The 13,519-nt window shown below is 40.0% G+C and overlaps 1 long non-coding RNA gene across 1 annotated transcript in view; it reads right to left on the bottom strand.

Annotated features, from left to right (window-relative positions):
• Nucleotides 1–9,854: 9,854 nt before the first annotated feature.
• Nucleotides 9,855–13,519, bottom strand: part of LOC133244199 (uncharacterized) — a 71,461-nt gene continuing 67,796 nt past the window's right edge. Inside the window, exon 2 of the long non-coding RNA XR_009735323.1 lies at nt 9,855–11,250. This is a non-coding gene — a long non-coding RNA (uncharacterized LOC133244199). The remainder of the gene's footprint in view (nt 11,251–13,519) is intronic.

The following is a 13,519-nucleotide window of genomic DNA, read 5'->3' as shown; positions in this document are numbered from 1 at the left end:
AAATATCAATAACCTCAGATATGCAGATGACACCACCCTTATGACAGAAAGTGAAGAGGAACTAAAAAGCCCCTTGATGAAAGTGAAAGAGAAGAGTGAAAAAGTTGGCTTAAAGCTCAACAATCAGAAAACTAAAAATCATGGCATCTGGTCCCATCACTTCATGGGAAATAGATGGGGAAACAGTGGAAACAGTGTCAAACTTTATTTTTTGACAGAAAACAGCAAAATTTTGTAAAGCAATTATCCTTCCAATCCCTCCCAGCATCAGAGTCTTTTCCAATGAGTCAACTCTTCGCATGAGGTGGCCAAAGTATTGAGGTTTCAGCTTTAGCATCAGTCCTTCCAAAGAACACCCAGGACTGATCTCCTTTAGAATGGACTGGTTGGATCTCCTTGCAGTCCAACGGACTCTCAAGAGTCTTCTCCAACACCACAGTTCAAAAGCATCAATTCTTCGGCGCTCAGCCTTCTTCACAGTCCAACTCTCACATGCATACATGACCACTGGAAAAACCATAGCCTTGACTAGATGGACCTTTGTTGGCAAAGTGATGTCTCTGCTTTTCAATATGCTATCTAGGTTGGTCATACCTTTCCTTCTAAGGAGGAAGCATCTTTTAATTCATGGCTGCAATCACCATCCGCAGTGATTTTGGAGCCCAAAAAACCGTATCCAATGTTTCCCCATCTATTTCCCATGAAATGATGGGACCAGATGCTATGATTTTAATTTTCTGAATGTTGAGCTTTAAGCCAAATTTTCACTCTCCTCTTTCACTTTCATCTAGATGCTTTTTAGTTCCTCTTTACTTTCTGCCATAAGGGTGGTGTCATCTGCATATCTGAGGTTATTGATATTTCTCCCAGCAATCTTGATTCCAGCTTGTGCTTCTTCCAGCCCAGCGTTTCTCATGACACACTCTGCATATAAGTTAAATAAGCAGGGTGATTATTTCTAGTAATTTTCTGGTGGAATCTTTAGGGTTTTCTATGTAGAGGATCATGTCATACTAGAAATAATCAATGACTATAGTAAAGTTGCAGGATATAAAATCAACACACAGAAATCCCTTGCATTCCTATACACTAATAATGAGAAAACAGAAAGAGAAATTGAGGAAACAATTCCATTCACCATTGCAACGGAAAGAATAAAATACTTAGGAATATATCTACCTAAAGAAACTAAAGACCTATATATAGAAAACTATAAAACACTGGTGAAAGAAATCAAAGAGGACACTAATAGATGGAGAAATATACCATGTTCATGGATTGGAAGAATCAATATAGTGAAAATGAGTATACTACCCAAAGCAATTTATAGATTCAACGCAATCCCTATCAAGCTACCAACAGTATTCTTCACAGAGCTAGAACAAATAATTTCACAATTTGTATGGAAATACAAAAAACCTCGAATAGCCAAAGCGATCTTGAGAAAGAAGAATGGAACTGGAGGAATCAACCTACCTGACTTCAGGCTCTACTACAAAGCCACAGTTATCAAGACAGTATGGTACTGGCACAAAGACAGAAATATTGATCAATGGAATAAAATAGAAAGCCCAGAGATAAATCCACGCACATATGGACACCTTATCTTTGACAAAGGAGGCAAGAATATACAATGGATTAAAGACAATCTCTTTAACAAGTGGTGCTGGGAAATCTGGTCAACCACTTGTAAAAGAATGAAACTAGAACACTTTCTAACACCATACACAAAAATAAACTCAAAATGGATTAAAGATCTCAACGTAAGACCAGAAACTATAAAACTCCTAGAGGAGAACATAGGCAAAACACTCTCCGACATACATCACAGCAGGATCCTCTATGACCCACCTCCCAGAATATTGGAAATAAAAGCAAAAATAAACAAATGGGACCTAATTAACCTTAAAAGCTTCTGCACATCAAAGGAAACTATTAGCAAGGTGAAAAGACAGCCTTCAGAATGGGAGAAAATAATAGCAAATGAAGCAACCGACAAACAACTAATCTCAAAAATATACAAGCAACTCCTACAGCTCAACTCCAGAAAAATAAATGACCCAATCAAAAAATGGGCCAAAGAACTAAATAGACATTTCTCCAAAGAAGACATACAGATGGCTAACAAACACATGAAAAGATGCTCAACATCACTCATTATCAGAGAAATGCAAATCAAAACCACTATGAGGTACCATTTCACACCAGTCAGAATGGCTGCGACCCAAAAGTCTATAAATAATAAATGCTGGAGAGGGTGTGGAGAAAAGGGAACCCTCTTACACTGTTGCTGGGAATGCAAACTAGTACAGCCACTATGGAGAACAGTGTGGAGATTCCTTAAAAAACTGGAAATAGAACTGCCTTATGATCCAGCAATCCCACTGCTGGGCATACACACTGAGGAAACCAGAAGGGAAAGAGACACGTGTACCCCAATGTTCATCCCAGCACTGTTTATAATAGCCAGGACATGGAAGCAACCTCGATGTCCATCAGCAGATGAATGGATAAGAAAGCAGTGGTACATATACACAATGGAGTATTACTCAGCCATTAAAAAGAATACATTTGAATCAGTTCTAATGAGGTGGCTGAAACTGGAGCCTATTATACAGAGTGAAGTAAGCCAGAAGGAAAAACATAAATACAGTATACTAACGCATATATATGGAATTTAGAAAGATGGTAACAATAACCCGGTGTACGAGACAGCAAAAGAGACACTGATGTATAGAACAGTCTTATGGACTCTGTTGGAGAGGGAGAGGGTGGGAAGATTTGGGAGAATGGCATTGAAACATGTAAAATATCATGTAAGAAACGAGTTGCCAGTCCAGGGTCGATGCACGATACTGGATGCTTGGGGCTAGTGCACTGGGACAACCCGGAGGGATGGTATGGGGAGGGAGGAGGGTTCAGGATGGGGAACACATGTATACCTGTGGCGGATTCATTTTGATATTTGGCAAAACTAATACAATTATGTAAAGTTTAAAAATAAAATAAAATTAGAAAAAAAAAAAAAAAAGCAGGGTGACAATATGCAGCCTTGATGTACTCCTTTTCCTATTTGGAACCAGTCTGTTGTTCCATGTCCAGTTCTAACTGTTGCTTCCTGACCTGCATATAGGTTTCTCAAGAGGCAGGTCAGGTGGTCTGGTATTCCATCTCTTTCAGAATTGTCCACAGTTTATTATGATCCACACAGTCAAAGGCTTTGGCATAGTCAATAAAGCAGAAATAGATGTTTTTATGGAACTCTCTTCCTTTTTCCATGATCCAATGGATGTTGGCAACTTGATCTCTGGTTCCTCTGCCTTTTCTAAAACCAGCTTGAACATCTGGAAGTTTACGGTTCACATATTGCTGAAGCCTGGCTTGGAAAATTTTGAGTATTTCTTTAACAGTGTGTGAGGTGAGTGCAATTGTGTGGTACTTTGAGCATTCTTTGGCATTGCCTTTCTTTGGGATTGGAATGAAAACTGACCTTTTCCAGTCCTGTGGCCACTGTTGAGTTTTCCAAATTTGCTGACATATTGAGTGCAGCACTTTCACAGCATCATCTTTTAGGATTTGAAATAGCTCAACTCGAATTCCATCACCTCCACTAGCTTTGTTCATAGTGATGCTTCCTAAGGCCCACTTGACTTCACATTCCAGCATGTCTGGCTCTAGGTGAGTGATCACACCATCATGATTATCTTGCTCGTGAAGATCTTTTTTGTATAGTTCTGTGTATTCCTGCCACCTCTTCTTATTCTGCTTCATTTAGGTCCATACCATTTCTGTCCTTTATTGAGCCCACCTTTGCCTGAAATGTTGCCTTGGTATCTCTAATTTTCTTGAAGAGATCTCTAGTCTTTCCCATTCTGTTGTTTTCCTCTATTTCTTTGCATTGATCACTGAGGAAGGCTTTCTTATTTCTTCTTGCTATTCTTTGGAACTCTGCATCCTGATGCTTATATCTTTCCTTTTCTCCTTTGCTTTTCACTTCTCTTCTTTTCAAAGCTATTTGTAAGGCCTCCTCAGACAGCCATTTTGCTTTTTTGCATTTCTTTTCCATGGGCATGGTCCTGATCCCTGTCTCCTGTACAATGTCGCGAAGCTACATCCATAGTTCATCAGACACTATATCTATCAGATCTAGTCCCTTAAATCTATTTCTCACTTCCACTGTATAATCATAAGGAATTTGATTTAGGTCATACCTGAATGATCTAGTGGTTTTCCCTACTTTCTTCAATATAAGTCTGAATTTGGCAATGAGGAGTTCATGATCTGAGCCACAGTCAGCTCCCGGTCTTCTTTTTGCTGACTGTATACAGCTTCTCCGTCTTCTCCATATTCTGCAAAGAATATAATCAATCTGATTTTGGTGTTAACCATCTGGTGATGTCCATGTGTAGAGTCTTCTCTTGTGTTGTTGGAAGAGGGTGTTTGCTATGACCAGTGCATTCTCTTAGCAAAACTCTATTAGCCTTTTGCCTGCATCATTCCATATTCCAAGGCCAAATTTGCCTGTTACTCCAGGTGTTTCTTGACTTCCTACTTTTGCACTCCAGTCCCCTATAATGAAAAGGACATCTTTTTTGGGTGTTAGTTCTAAAAGGTCTTGGAGGTCTTCATATAACTGTTCAACTTCAGCTTCTTCAGCGTTACTGATTGGGGCATAGGCTTGGATTACTGTGATATTGAATGGTTTGCCTTGGAAATGAACAGAGATCATTCTGTCGTTTTTGAGATTGCATCCAAATACTGCATTTCGGACTCTTGTTGACCATGATGGCTACTCCATTTCTTCTAAGGTATTCCTGCCTGCAGTAGTAGATATAATGGTCATCTGAGTTAAATTCACCCATTCCAGTCCATTTTAGCTCGCTGATTCCTAGAATGTCGACATTCACTCTTGCCATCTCCTGTTTGACCACTTCCAATCTGCCTTGATTCACGGACCTAACATTCCATGTTCCTATGCAATATTGCTCTTTATAGCATCAGACCTTGCTTCTATCACCAGTCACATCCACAACTGGGTGTTGTTTTTGCTTTGGCTCCATCCCTTCATTCTTTCTGGAGTTATTTCTCCACTGATCTCCAGTAGTATATTGGGCACCTACTGACCTGGGGAGTTCCTCTTTCAGTATCCTATCATTTTGCCTTTTCATACTGTACATGGGGTTCTCAAGGCAAGAAAACCTTGGCAAACCTGAGTGGCTTGCCATTCCCTTCTCCAGTGGACCACATTCTGTCAGACCTCTCCACCGTGACCCGCCCATCTTGGGTGGCCCTACATGGCATGGCTTAGTTTCATTGAGTTAGACAAGGCTGTGGTCCATGTGATTAGACTGATTAGTTTTCTGTGATTGTGGTTTGTGTGTCTGCCTTCTGATGCCTCTCACAACACCTACCGTCTGACCTGGGTTTCTCTTACCTTGGACGAGGGGTATCTCCTCACGGCTGCTCCAGCAAAGTCCAGCTGATGCTCCTCACCTTGGACAAGGGGTATCTCCTCATAGCCACCCCTCCTGACCTTGAACGTGGAGTAGTTCCTCTCGGCCCTCCTTTGCCCACGCAGCCACCACTCCTTAGACGTGGGGTTGCTAATCTGAATTATATTTTTCCTATTAAATGTGGAAATATTTCAGCTAAATACTTTCACAGAAGCTATCTTCTGCCTCCACTAAAAGTAACAATGTTCAACAAATTTTTTATAATTACAATGTCATTAAGTTGACTAGTTAGTTCTGTTATTATTTTGAATGGGTCATTAAATTTGCATTCGTAATCCTCTCAATTTCATTTTATTATGGATATAAGATTTATTTATACAAGTAAAATCAAAAGTTTGATTAAACAATTCGTACCAGCAGGTAAGATTTTCCAAAAGACAATTATGCACATTTATATTCTCATTCTCATTACATTCTCATCATTTAATTGTTAAATTGTTTCTTTTGTAGGGATAAATTTCAGTGTCTACCTGATTGCATGTTTTGTCTTTAATAGTTAATGTGAAAGTCGCTCAGTTTTGTCCGACTCTTTGCAACACCATGGACTATACAATCCATGGAATTCTCCAGGCCAGAATACTGGAGTGGGTAGCCTTTCCCTTCTCCAGGAGATCTTCCCAACCCAGGGATCGACCCCAGGTCTCCCTCATTGCAGGTGGATTCTTTACCAGTTGAGCCACCAGGGAAGCTTAAGCATATTGGAGTGGGTAGCCTATCCCTTCTCCAGAGGATCTTCCCAACCCAGGAATCGAACCGGGGTCTCCTGCATTGCAGGCATATTCTTTACCAACTAAGCTATTGGTTAAAGCCCTATTAATATTTAAAATTTCCTCCGAATCTTCAAAAGTTTGTTCAACTCTTAACACTGTGATTAAATATTTCCAATTTTTTAAATAAAATGAAATAGAGAACCTGACTACAAAAAAGGGTCAATAGAATTATAGAGAAATTACAAAATCATTTATTATAGGTTCAAACATACCTAAAATTACATTTGTGATAGGCCATAAGAAGAGAAAATAAATATTAATATATTGTCACAATGATACCAGTCCCAAAATTTTGTGTATGTATAAGATATTTGTAAATTTTGATAATTACAGCTATACTTCAAAAAATAGCATAATCAAAAAGCAGAATGCAGTAGCTTGTTTGGATTATAAACTATGCATGTACCATAACAAATTTCCTGCACATGTCTGCCCCATGAATTTCTTAATTTATGAGAAAACCATTTTTTAACCATGCACTATATAGTAATGTAATATTTGTAGTCATATTATCACTATGAAAACAAATACATCCTCAGTGTTCATCTTTAGAGATGAATTAGCAAAGGGGTTCAAAATAATGTAAGGTGTTTCTCTTTCAATTTAATGAACTTCCTCACCCATCTGATGGGATTGCCCATGTGTGCTAAGTTGCCTTTCCACTGTTTTCAAATTTTTCTCTTCTTTGAATTTTGTCAATTTAATTATAATGTGTCTTGGTTTAACCCTTTTATAGGGTTCAACTTATTTAGGGTCTTTTGAGCCTCATGAATCCGAATATCCATTGCTTTCCTAAGTTTGGGAAGTTTTCAGTCATTATTTAGATAGACTCTCAGTCCCTTTCTCTCTCTCTCTTCTCCTTCTAGAGTTACTGTGATGCATAAGTTTATTTTACTTGTCAGTGTTCCAAAAATACCACAGGTTTTCTTCATAAATTTTTTATCCTTTTTTTCTTTTTGCTCCCCTGATGGGATAATTTTCAATGGCAATTGGAACCTAATTTTTCCTTCTGCTTTTTTGAACTTGCTGTTGAAGTTCTCTTTTGAATTATTCAGTTCCATCATTGCACTCTTCAGCTCTAGCATTTTCATTTGCTTTGTTTGATGGTTTCTATTTCTTTGTTAAACTCCTCATTTGTTCATGCGTGCTTTTCCTAATGTTGTCTGTCTGTTTTTTGTACTTCATTGAACTTCTTTAAGAGGGTTATTCTGAATTCTTTGTCAGACAATTCAATGATCTCCATTTCTTTAGCATCAGTTATGGGAGCTTAGTTCCTATTACTGGTGTCATGTTTACTTGATTATTTGTGATTCTTGTAAACTTGTAGGTTTCTGTGCCTTTGAGTAAACAATCTCTCCTTTCAGACTTAACAGTTTTAGTGTTAGCAGGTTAAGACCCTTGGCAATCACTTCTGCTTAGGGTAGTGGATGGGTCAGGTAGTAGTATCTGCGGACAGATGGAGCACATTACAAGGATCCCTAGTTGGTTGAGGTCACTGCCTTTTCCTCTTAGGCTGAGGGAAGAGTGGCCAGTGACTGGGCTCCACAGTCGGGGAGGTTTTCTAGCTGAGCTTCTTGTTCAACCCGTGTCTCTGGGTGAGCTCCCCAGCTGGACAGAGTTGCTGGCTGTTTTCCATATTTGGATGGAGCCACTATCTGGCTCTGGAATCATCCCTGGTCAGATGGGGCCTCAGGCTGTCCTCCCCAACCTAGATGGTACCCTGTGTGGTCTTTATATTAAGGCAGGGCCACAAGCTTGGCTTTATGGTTGGGTAGATCAGGGAGGGTGCTCACAGTTGGGAGAGGTTGTAGGGTGGATTTTCTGGTCTGGAGGGGATGCTAGTACCCCATAGTTTTGTGGGGATGATGAGTATGCTCTAGGATTGAGAAGAATCTCTATCCTGGCTTCTTGGTCAGGTAAGGACACAAGCTATGCTCTGCGATTGGGTAGGGTCGGGGTCCCTGCATCAGGGAGGCTACTGGAAGTACAGCAATCCCTTAGGATCACATGCCCTGCTCCACTGATCGGTAGGGTTGTGGGCTGAGCTCTGTAGCTGGGTGGCTCCACAGGCTGAGTTTTCAGCCTCTTTGGGGTCTTTTCAGGCCCCCTGGTTATTTAGGGCCAGTTGTTATTCATTTGCTAAGTCATGTCTGACTCTTTACAACCCCAAGGACTGCAGCACACCAGGCTTCCGTGTCCTCCACTATGTCCCAGAGTTTGCTCAATTTCATTTCCATTGAGTCAGTGGACTATCTAATCATCTCATCCTCTGCCACCCCCATCTCCTTTTGCCTTCGATCTTTCCCAGTGGTCAGGGTCTTTTTCAATGAGTCAGCTCTTCCCATCAGGTGGCCAAAGTACTGGAGCTTCAGCTTCAGCATCAGTACTTCCAATGAGTATTCAGGGTTGATTTCCTTTAAGATTGACTGGTCTGATCTCCTTACAGTCCAAGGGACTCCCAAGAATCTTCTCCAGCACCAAAGTTTAAAAGCATCAATTCTTCACTGCTCAGCCTTCTTTATGGTCTGACTCTCTCATCCCTACATGACTACTGGAAAAACCATAGCTTTGGTTTCAGGGACAGAAACTATGCCTAACAGATGGACAGGGCTGCTGGCTTGGCTCCCTGCGTGCAAAAGCCAGAAGATGTCTTCCAATGCTGCAGAGTGTTGTGGCCACGATTTCTAAAGCAGTGGATCCAGATGCTATAATCAGAAGTTGGGCTGTGAATCTGCTCTCCTACCAGGGAATAGTATGTGCTCCATGGCCAGCATGGCCTGGTGGTGGCGATCCAAATCAGGCCAAACGGCAAGCTGAGCTCCCTGACCTGATTGGGTCATTGGCTTGGTTCTGCAATTTTGCAGAACTGCTGGCTGGGATCTCTGCTTAAGCCCTACTGCAAGCAGGAATGCCATTGGCCAGGTGGCGAACTGAATCCAGTAATTGAGCTCCACAGATTCTCCCAGTGATCCCTGTGAGGTAGGACCTAACTGAGCCTACCAGGAAGCAGCCAAAAATGCTAGGGAAGCTGGATTTCCACCTCAGGTTCTCTTTTTCTCACTGGTCCTGGGAGCCTTCTCAGTAGGGCACTGTGCCCCCTACCAAGGGAGAGGTGATGTGGTCAAAGTGAAACTGCTCCTCTTACTCTTATAATTCATTCATTCTCAGTCTTTGTTGTCTAGCAAGTGTTTCAGCCTCAGCTGGGTTCTTTGATTTCACAACGCTCTCCTGTCTAGGTACATGGCTAGTTGGTCTTATTTGTGTGTGCTCAGTCACTGAGCTGTGTTCAACTCTTTGCAACCCCATGGACTGTAGCCCACAAGGTTCCTATGTCCATGGGATTTTCCAGGCAAGAATACTAGAGTGGGTTGCCATTTTCTTCTCCAGGTTATCTTCCCAACCCATGGACTGAAGCTGCATCTCCTGTGTCTCCTACACCGGCAGGCAGAGTCTTTACCATTGCCATCTTGGAAGCCCCTGGTTGGTCTTGTTAGGGGACTGCATTTTGATGATATCACCCACCTCCTTTAAGTTATTGTTCTTAAAATGAAATTTTAAAATACATAAAGCATTAGTTCCTTGATAGTTTTATTCTTTGTTTCATTAAAAATATTTCAGACATAGAAACCTTAATTTTTCATTTTCCTTGATTAAATTCTTAAGACTGGTTCTAAAAGCATCTTCAAATTGGACATTAGAGTATATGCTGTTCCATATCAGCTGGTTTTCTTTTTTTTAGGAAGAAAATATCTTTTCTCCTTGTTCTGATTTTTGCTTTGCCATCAATGTAAATATTGCTTTTGCTAATTCAGATTTTAAATCAACTTCTGATTTCATTTAAAGCATTCCATACAACAGTCACAACTTTTTTTCTCTTTGCATGTCCTCTGTTAAAGTGTCTAAAAGAACTCTAGAGTTCAGTTCAGTTCAGTCACTCAGCCCTATCTGACTCTTTGCATAGAGAGACTCTTTCCATAGACTGCAGCACACCAGGCTTCCCTGTCCATCACCAACTCCTGGAGCCTACTCAAACTCATGTCCATCGAGTTAGTGATACCATTCAACCATCTCATCGTCTGTCGTGGTAGTGGTAAGGAACCCACCTGCCAATGAAGGAGACATAAGAGAGTCAGGTTCGATCCCTAGGTTCAGAAGATCCGCTGGAGGAGGGAAGAGCAACCCACTCCAGCATTCTTGCCTGGAGAATCCCATAGACAGAGGAACCTGGCAGGCTACAGTCCATAGCGTTGCACAGAGTCAGATGTGACTGAAACAACTTAGTATGCGCAATATTATTAAGATAGTCTAGCAAAGCAACAGCACTACACAGAATCACATGCCAAAGTTACAATGAAATGATTTGTTTTCAGAACTTGTTTCTTGGAATGCCACTTATATATCTTAGAAAACCACCTATAAATTTTGTGCAATGTATTTTATAAGTACAAATATAATTTTTTCTTTGCAAGAATGGCTCACCATTAGCAGCAGACATGTCCAAGAACATACACTTTAAAAATGGCAACAACTGCAAGCATGACTGCTGAAATAAAAACTGTGTTTTTCTATTGTGTTCCTGTCCTTTTTCTTGCAAATTGGATGCCTGTCTTTCACTAATTCTCAGCTTCTAAGATTATCCAGACCCATGTCAGTTAACACATTATACAAAGACACAGAAATAAACATTAGTAAAGCTGTCATCCTTCCTGAAACAAAGGATGAGATTATACATTCGATTACTGATTTATTTTACTTCCAGGGTAGTTAAAATCCCGGAAAAATTTGTGTAGGGAGGCTACACATTAGTCTATCCTTCTATCTATTAGAAGGTTTGAAAGATTGGATAAGGCCACTATTTGAAAGCATGGTGGCTCAGGGGTAAAGAACTCGCCTGAGGGGGCTGGAGATGCAGGTTTGATCCCTGGGTCAGGAAGCTGCTCTGGAGAAGGAAATGGCAACATTCTTGCCTGTGAAATCCCAGGGACAGAAGGAGCCTGATGAGCTACAGTCCACGGGGTTGCAAAAGAGTTGAACACAACTTACTGACTAAACAACAACATATTAAATCAGGGTAGAAAACCAGATAACCTTAAAAGCCACTTACAACCTTAAAATAATAAGGCTATACTCAATGCCAGGGATTAATTCATTAAGCCATTGCCACTAACTGTTAAATTTTCTAATATTCTGAGCCTGCTCTGAGCCTCTGTACTGCTTGGAGCTGAGTTACTACAGAAGAAATAAAAGTCAGATTGAGCTGTCATCCCCCAAAAATTAACATATGCACCTAATTGGCTTAGGTTTTATTATTATTATTCATATAATTAAAATTTGTGTCTATAGAAACTGTGACCATTATTTTTAAATTACTATTTCAGAAAAGCAAGTTATCAAGATTAAGGTTGTGACACAAGTAAGGGAAATTCATAAAGTGTGCAGAAATTACAGCTAACTCCAAAATGGGCATATCAGTACATAAGCAGGAACACATTTTCAAGTTCTTGATATGCTTGGCCTCTATCCCATACCACTAATTACTTCTCAGCTCAAACAGGCAAAATCGCTAGCAATTTGCTCAGCAATAGGTGAAAAGACATGTTTCTTTTTTTCTTTCCCTATGGAAAATTGTCTGCATTGTACTGCAATGCTGAGCAAGTTATTCTTAGCAGCATGTCCCCTCAGACATTTTATGGCAGCATGGGGAATATTAAATGTATGATTAATAAATAATTACAACTACGTGTCATATCTTCAACCCACATTCAAAAGGAATTGTGACTGTGTGAGGCATTTAAGAGAAGTTCTGAGAACAATATATTTATACATTTTAATTTAGATTTATTCCAATGTTAAAGTATAAATATTTACATATACCATGCCTACTTTACATATAGAATTATTTTAACCATTATCAGTATACAACTACCTCCAGGGAGAAATGCAGTAAAGAATTTAGCAGCAGGAAAACACAATAAACAACAATTTAGGATAGAAGGTAAAGAACATTGTGAACATGGAAAATCTGAAATTAGAGAAAGAATTTTTAATTAGGCAGAATGTAATCACTCAGCTGGAATTTGTCTGCATTACCAGTACAGGAGCATTTTGTTACTGTGGCGGAAAGGGCTTTCAGATATTTCATGAACAAACCAAGCAGAAAACCCCATCTCAGTCTTATTCACTACCTCTCTACCTAAGAGAACAATATAGTGTGAGCTTAGCTTATCTATCCTTGTGCAGGGATATAATATTGGAATGATTATATCACTGGCAGCAGGGTATAGTCTTCGTGAGCTTAGGCCCTGAATTTTCTGGAAAAGTCCCAAATTCCTACTTGATCAATTCTAGGTGGTATCCTTAGGTTCCAAAATTATGATCACTGTGACTTTGAAACCCAAATTTGTGGCTGATGAGAAAACACTTCTAGCTCCAGCTCAACCACTCAGCTTGTGCCCTAAAACGTTTCTAAGCAGTTTGGGTGGCAGTCCCAATCTCCCTCTTTATGCAAAGGCATGACTGGGAAGATGCCAAACAGCCTATCATTCCATGGCTTAACTAGCATTAAGCAGGACAGCCTAGCTGTTAAAAACACAGATGGTACCAGTGTGATTGGATTTGAATCCCAGCTCTGCTAATTCCCAACCCTGTTTGAACCTGGGCAAACTAATTAACCACTCTGTGCCTCAGCTTCTTCATCTGTAAAATAGCCTGACGACAATAGTAATTTCTCATGGAGTTGTTATAGGAGGCTTTGATGAGTTGACATAAAGCACCAATAAGGAGGAGGGGTATGGGGGGGGGGGGGAAGGAATGGGAGTTTAGGATTAGCAAACTATTATATATAGAATGGATAAACAGCATTCTACTGTACAGCACAGGAACTATATACATTCAATAATATCCTGTGACAAAACATAACAGAAAATAAAATGAAAAAGAATATATAGGTATAATGGAGTCACTTTGCCATACAGAAGAAATTAACACAACATTGTAAATCAACTATACTTCAATAAAAATTTTTTGAAAAGAACCTAAGCACAGAACAGTAAATGTGATAAGCATAATGGTTAAATAAACACATGTGAGAAAGGACTGCGTATGTTCAAATTCTCTATTAATGCAGTTATTCAGCTGTCCTTCCCTCTTTATACTCCAGCTCAGAGCACCTTAGGAGAAGGGTTTTGCTCTATATAATTATGAGAAAGCAGATTACAGAGGTTAAGAAACTTGTCC

This window comes from Bos javanicus, chromosome 3, assembly GCF_032452875.1.
Source record: "Bos javanicus breed banteng chromosome 3, ARS-OSU_banteng_1.0, whole genome shotgun sequence".
In the NCBI taxonomy this organism is placed as follows: domain Eukaryota; kingdom Metazoa; phylum Chordata; class Mammalia; order Artiodactyla; family Bovidae; genus Bos; species Bos javanicus.
The sequence above is the reverse complement of the archived record's forward strand: the minus strand, read 5'-3'. Positions and strand labels throughout refer to the sequence as shown.